Genomic DNA, 7,227 nt, shown 5'->3' on the forward strand with positions numbered 1-7,227 from the left:
GTATGGCCGGATCTAGCTCCTGCAGTTCCGTGCCTCAGTGGACAACAGATACTGACAGCACAGAGCAGTCATTCATTAAATATGCTCCACTTTATCTTTCTTTGTGCACTAACTCTCCACAAGATTCCACGTCTTCTTCTTCTTGATCTGTAAAGATCAGTGTGAATGTTTCTACTTTTTAAAACATTTAACACCAGTAAATTTATTGTAATTCATGCCATTTTTCTCACAAAACTGAACACTGTGTGCTTTCTGCTACTTCTATTACATGCATATATATTGTTAGTGCTTCAAAATGAAGCTTTAATCCATCTATTTGATCTTGTTTGTTTATAAATATTCAGGCACATCTTCCACTTATCCTGTAGTTTTGAATTGATGCAGAATAACAGAGGCCATCCTGTATCCCAAATTTGATCTGAGGTTAGGGAACATCTTTGAAGCACTTAGACCAATGCTTACAGCGAATATGCAAATTGCATGGCAAGAATTCAATTGCACTACAGAAAGACACTGAATCATCATTTTCACTCCAAAGAGGGATTGCTATAGCAGTATTGCATTCATGGATTGATCTAAAACCAGACCACAGGTGGGCCACAAGCTAGTGTACTCTGAGTGCAAGAAAAATAGAGAACATTGGGTCAGGAAGGGCATCCAGCTTAAAATCTTGGCCAGATCAAACGTGTGACTCATAAAGAATGAGATTTCCATACTAGGCTTGTGGGGGCTCAGGTTAACAACAACCACTTCTAGTGCTGTTGGCCAACAGTTAAAGTGCAAATGTGATGGATAAGAAATCTGATTCCTTACTGAGGTATTTAATTCTGTTTCTTATAACATAACAGAATTTCATAACAGAATTTCATTGTTTTTTTGACTGTGTTGCTGTAGGGAATATGCAGTGAGAATGTAAAGAGCAGAAATGGGTGTTGCCTGGGTTCATTGTGCTTTGATCCACTGGTTGAGTCTTACATGAGTTAATAAAATACATTTACTTCATGTTATGGTTCATACGGTTAATATATTCCTCAGTTAGAAAAGAAAAGAAGGATAATTTAGTTTGGGAATGGTGTCCTAAGGCCGAGTTTATCTATGTAGAGAAAATGTGATTTGGTTTTGTGAGCTAAAGGCGAGAGTAGCGTGTCAATCTCTTCTATTTACCCTGTTTAAGGGCAGAACAAACGGTGGCTACAACTACTGCTGGCCAAAGACAAAGAAAGAGGAAAGAAAGAAGGCACACTGAAAAGGAGCAGGAGAGAAGAAAAAGCCAGAGTGTGGATATGACAGTCATGGGTCTGATAAAGGGGGATATCTAGACAGTCAGTGTGACAGAAGAGGAGACTAGGAAAAGGGTGAAATCACTTTGTTGACCCTAAAAGGAACAACGGAAAGAAGAAGAAGACATGAGGTGTGACGGAAAGGTTTTGTGACGATGCCTATGAAAATAAAAACAAAATTGATTTGACCATCTGCTCATGTCCATCTAAAATGTTATTATTGAGCCCAAATTTTATCATGGACCCCTAGTGACCTAAGCTCGGCTTCCCTGTCTGATAGATAATGACCACCACTAGTGAGCATGACCAGAATTATGCTTGTTTTATCAGTATGCACAGATTTGTAAACTTTGACAGATTCAAAGTGTGCCATTGGCCACTGTACTCTCCAAAACCTCGTGCTCTTAACCAAAATCAATGTTGCTTGTGTTTCCTCTTTTACTTTGATAGTCTTGTGTCATGTGTTCAGTGTTTTGAGTTTTGCTTTCCCTCTGTCTCATTATATCTGATAAGTCCCAGCTGTGTTTCCACCTGTGACACCCAGTTCCCTCCTACTGTTTGTGTTTTTTTCCAGTGTTTCAGCTCTCACATTCTGGTTTAGTGTATTTTTTCGTGAGTTTATTTTCTGAACATCTGCACAGTACAATAGAGCTTCTCTAAGTTCACCCTTCTGTGTCCGTGACTCCTGCGTTTTGGTCCTCATCCTGCCCTCCACAGCACCAAACCGTGATAGTAATTGCATCTTGTAATCATGCTCAGCACAGTTACAACGATTTGGTACAAATGTAACTTTTGAACGTGCCATCTCATAAAAAAGCTACTTCAAAGAAGGAGGCAGATTTAATTATCTACCAAAACTTATTTTTCCTTAATCCTGTTAATTATACAATGAGTTAAGTCTCAGAAGTAAAAACAAACAAAAAAAATTAATTTCTGTTGCAATGTTCTGATTAGATAGAAAACCAAAAGTAAAACAATTTAACCAATGACACATTGTGTTGGGTGTCATAAATCAATGTGAGCTACAGAATAAAACTGTTGTAATTAATTAATTACATTTACACAAGCAGATTTTGCTTCCAGACTCAACCAGGGAGGAGGCTCTTTACAGTGGGAAGTTTCTTGGCTTCATTTGAATCTTTCTTGAATTTCAGTCCTATAGAAGTGCATGGAGGGGGTTTTCCCCTTCTCTGTTCCACACATACATGCAGCTGTTAGCTATTAAACTCCAAAACCACACCCCTGAAGTATAAAAGGTTTTGGGTCACAACACCCACCACCCACTGGATCCAGACACTGACCAATAAACCATAAAGTACAAGAGATTGACACAATGGAAGAAGGCGCGACCCACGCTGTTGCTCCATCCTATCTTGGTTGGTCCATCTTTAACACTTTATGCTGCTGTCTGCCACTTGGGATTCCTGCTATTATCTTTTCCTGCAAGGTAGGAAACATTCCCTGAGAATCAAGATTTTTTTTCCCCTGCTCAAACTTTTGCTCTTCTGTACCTGCTTTCAGAAACACACCGAAAGATCAGAGCAACAATCATCCAAAGCCTTTCAGTTTTTTAGAACATCATTGCTGTTTTTGTTTTTTTTTAAATAACCAGATAAATCACTTAAAAGTAAAATTCAAAGTAATATATTTGAATTTTTATTTTTAGGTTTTCTCCAGGCTGATTTGTAATGATTTGTGCTTATTATAAGGTAGCCAGTCAGATTTCATTGACGCATCATTTTTTCCATCACACATATACACATATTTTCTCTAAGCAAGTTAAATGTAAAAGAAAAAAAAAGGGTTTTTTTTCTTAAAGGCACAAAATGCAAACACTCTGGGAGAATCAGCTATTGCTGAGGAAGCATCAAGGACGGCCAAGACCCTGAACATCCTCGGAACAGTCTTTGGAATAATCATCATCATCGTCTGGATTACAGCTACATTTATGTAAGATAGAGAAGGCCAAATTTTGCCAGAAAATAAAGAGTAAAAATCAAAAAAGTTTTTATAATTATGTGCTACACCTCCTCTACATGGATCATTAATTAGGAATATATGTCAGGTCCTTGTTCGCATGTGTTTGCAGACTATGTGTCATGGTCCGGAGTCTGCGACTCCGTGTTTATGTTTAGTCTATTAGTATTCTGTGGTTTTGGTTACCTTGGGTGTTTGTATTCTTCTGTTCATGTTCCTATGTTCTGTGTCCCCCAGTCTGTGTTTAGTTGGTGTGTTATGTCATTGCGTGTATGTGTTTCCTGTTTTATTGTGAAGGTCTGCGTCTTATGTGAGTGTTTTCAGTTTGCCTTCCTAGTCTCGTCACGATAATCACTCCCAGCTGTGTTCCCCACCTGCGTGTAATCTCCCTGTGTTCTCTGGGTGTATTTAAGTTGTGTCTTCTGTCATGGTAGTTGCTGGTTCGTCTGTGTTATTTCCCTTCCACCCTTCTGTGTTGATTCTCTGGTCATTCTCCCTGCATGTCACGTTTGTATTCCGGTTAGTGTTTTATTTAGTTTTCCCAGTTTAGAGTTTTCACCGTTTTGTTCCTCGCCACCCTGTCTGTTGTACCTTTTAGTTGCAAATAAACTCACCCTCCACTTCAGCAGCCTGCAGTTGGATCCATTATTATTCACACGGCTTGCCCCGGCAAACCGTGACACTATGTTTAATTGGCTTTTTCCATTTAAAAAAAAACAAAAACAAAATGATATGATATGAAAATTATAGGAAGAACAATGAGTGCATGTCAGCATCAGAGTACTGCACGAGTGTGCCATTTACTAAAAGGAAGAAAACAAAGGCATATTATTGTAAAAAATATTGTTTTTATTTGTCTTATTTACAGTTATGTTGGCATGGGCCGTGATGAAAGAAGAAAATATATAAAAATTGTAACAAAGGGTGTGTGTTATAATAAAAGTACTTCTTTTAATTTGATAGTGAAAATTGTCTGTGGCTTATTTTAAACATTTCTGTTTGTAAAACATCTATCAGCTATATTGTATTATTGGGTTTATGATACTTGACACCTTTGCTTTGGCACCTGGTGGCCATGTGGTAAATTTTGCCTCTGTTTTTCTTTTTTTCCGTTTCTTTCACTGACTTGGATTTTATAACCTTCTGTAAATATAATATAAATATAAAACATCTATATTAAACATCAATATAGATGCATAAAAGATGTACCATATGTTTATTCAGTCTTGTCTTCACCTTCAGAGAATTCTCTTTTCCCAAAATTCCTTCAAGATGAGAAAACAGAAGCATTTCCCTGGGTCCACTGAAGTTTTTCAACTTACTGTCTGTATGATCATAAACAGACTCAAGAAGCAATCAAGGTCGTGGTGCTTACTTGAAATATATTCTATATTTTTATGTGGTGTAAATAAATACAATACTCTGGAAAAATAGGAACAATAATTTGAAACATCAAATGAAGTTAAAATTATGTTTTACATGTGACCCATCCTGCAGTAAATTATTATAAATGAAAATACAGAAATTTAAATATTCCAGAGGACAGTCTGGGCAATGAGCTTCCACAACTTTTGCTGTAATTTTACATATTTATTTCTTGCAACTTTAGCCTAAAGGTGACAGATTCCTTTCTGTAGCTGCTGCAGTATATTGCAACATGTTCATCTATGTTGAAATCCTCCAACTTGTTCTTATATTGAGATAGCTCATCCCTGACTTAAAGGATATATAGCCTTTATAACATAGAATAATAACAGATAAGAACAGGCTTATAAAATCATTTACAGCCTATAGAAAGCATTTTAAATGTTGAAATTTCATTGAGCTTTGAAGGTTAAGACAGAAAGAGTGGGATGGACCATGCAACAAGTGCTTAACTGTAGAGATTAAACACACTAAATACTTCTACCGAATCAAAAGATAGAACTTAAGCAGTAATTATAGTGTGAAATAGATATTATTCATAGAAATCTCCATCAGGGAAGAAATCAGAGCCCAACTTGTTTGGTTATTCCTCTGAAACCTTAAGAAATAAGCACTGTGCTACAACCAATATGTAGAAATTAGATATGACCTGTGTTCTGTAACCATTTCTGCCATCATGTGGCAGTATAGGATTTAACATCTCATTCTGCTCATTCTATTGGCTTACAGTATAGGAGCCACACCTTTGAATCCATGCATACATGCTCATTCATGTGGTCCTGTCCCCTACCTCAATTCTAACCCTATGTCAAGATTTGCCTCCAAACACTATCAGTACAAGGTTTTTAAATGTAGTCATTTTTTGATTTAACTAGCAGCGCAGACCTGGCATGCACATAGATTACATCAGGGATAGCAGCCCAGCTGTGAAATAGAGCAGGACTGTAATATTATATTATATTATATTATATTATATTATATTATATTGTATTATATTATATTATATTATATTGTATTATATTATATTATATTGGTCAGGCATAGATGGCTTACAAATAAATCAGCATAACACAATTTTTTTGTGTATGTGAGCACCCATGTTCACACCTGTGTGCATGAGCGCGCTTGAGTTCAAAAGGCTTCTCCATGTAACGATCTGCTAGAGGGTGTGGTGAGCCATAGCCCTCCCCCCCATAGCATGAAGCAGGGGCAGAGGAGACCCGAGCCCGTACTTCCATAGGCTCCTCAGAGTGCCAAAAACCCAAGCAGGACCACCGGAGAGGTAAGATGTTCCCAAAGAGGCAGAGGTGGGGACTTGACCTGACACATAGATAAACTGGCACACACAGACACAACCATATGTTCCCACCCTCATTCACAAAAAAACAAATACTCAGCACTTGCCCAACGAAGAGACAAACAGAAATGAACACTATACACCCATTCACACTCCACAGACATACTCTATACTCCCAAGTCCAGGTATCACCACCCCCAGGGGGGCAATCGACCCCCAGACCCGAGAGATGTTACCTTTTTCCCTGTGGTGGGGGCAAGCAGACGACCCCCAGCCCAGCAGTCACAGGGAAGCCCAGCGTCACAGACCCCAACCAGACTGCCAACTCATCCCAGCCCCCCCTGCCCTGAAGACCCCATACCTCACTCCACCCGCTCATATGTCGTGATGCTGCATGCTGTTCTATTTTTATTTTTTTTCCCCGCATGTCCCGTTTGGTTCTTTTGCATTCAGAATTATTGTCTAAAGGCAAAGAAAGATGCCCAACGGATTTACTTTACCAAATTGACCACCCCGACCTTGCCATATTGGTCTATTTAGTTCACCTTTGCTTTTATTGTTTATTTTATTTTATTTTCACTTGCTACACACGGGACAGACATGACTGGATTTCCCCCAGAAAAGGAAGAAAGAAAGAGGGAAAGAGAAACAGCAGGGAAGAGGAACGGTGATAAAGAGGAAAAAAACAAAAACCAACAAAACAAACACACAAAAAATGTTGAGAAAGAAAAAAGAGAAAACAAGCAAAAAAAGCAATATAATAAACAACATCATGGCAATAATCTATGTGAATATAACAGTAAATACTAAATATTAAATATTATCGTGCAGCACGTAAGATCGACAGCACACAGTGTGCTTTGAGGTAGGAGCCAAAAAGGGTGTAGTTTGTGTCTGTGAGCACCCGTTTGTACACCTGTGAGCATGAGCGCACTTGTATTTAAAAGGTTCCTTCATGTAATGATCTGTTAGAGGGCCATAGCCCCATCCTCCAGGGCATGAAGCAGGTATGGAGGAGATCCAGGCTCCAGACATCCAGAGGCCCTCAGAGCACAAGAGACCAAGAAGAACCAACGGAGGGGCAGCCGCGCCACTCTCCCGGAAAGAGCTGAGGAGAGTCCCAGATGAGAGGTCACTCAGCAGCCGCGGAGCAGAAGCCAGGGGGGGTTGCAGTGACGTGCCCGTGAGCTCCGCCAGCAGCCAGCTGTGCCAGAGTGACCGAGCCCCAGGCCGAGGGCACCCCACCCC

The sequence above is a fragment of the Maylandia zebra genome, linkage group LG14 (assembly GCF_041146795.1).
Source record: "Maylandia zebra isolate NMK-2024a linkage group LG14, Mzebra_GT3a, whole genome shotgun sequence".
NCBI lineage: Eukaryota > Metazoa > Chordata > Actinopteri > Cichliformes > Cichlidae > Maylandia > Maylandia zebra.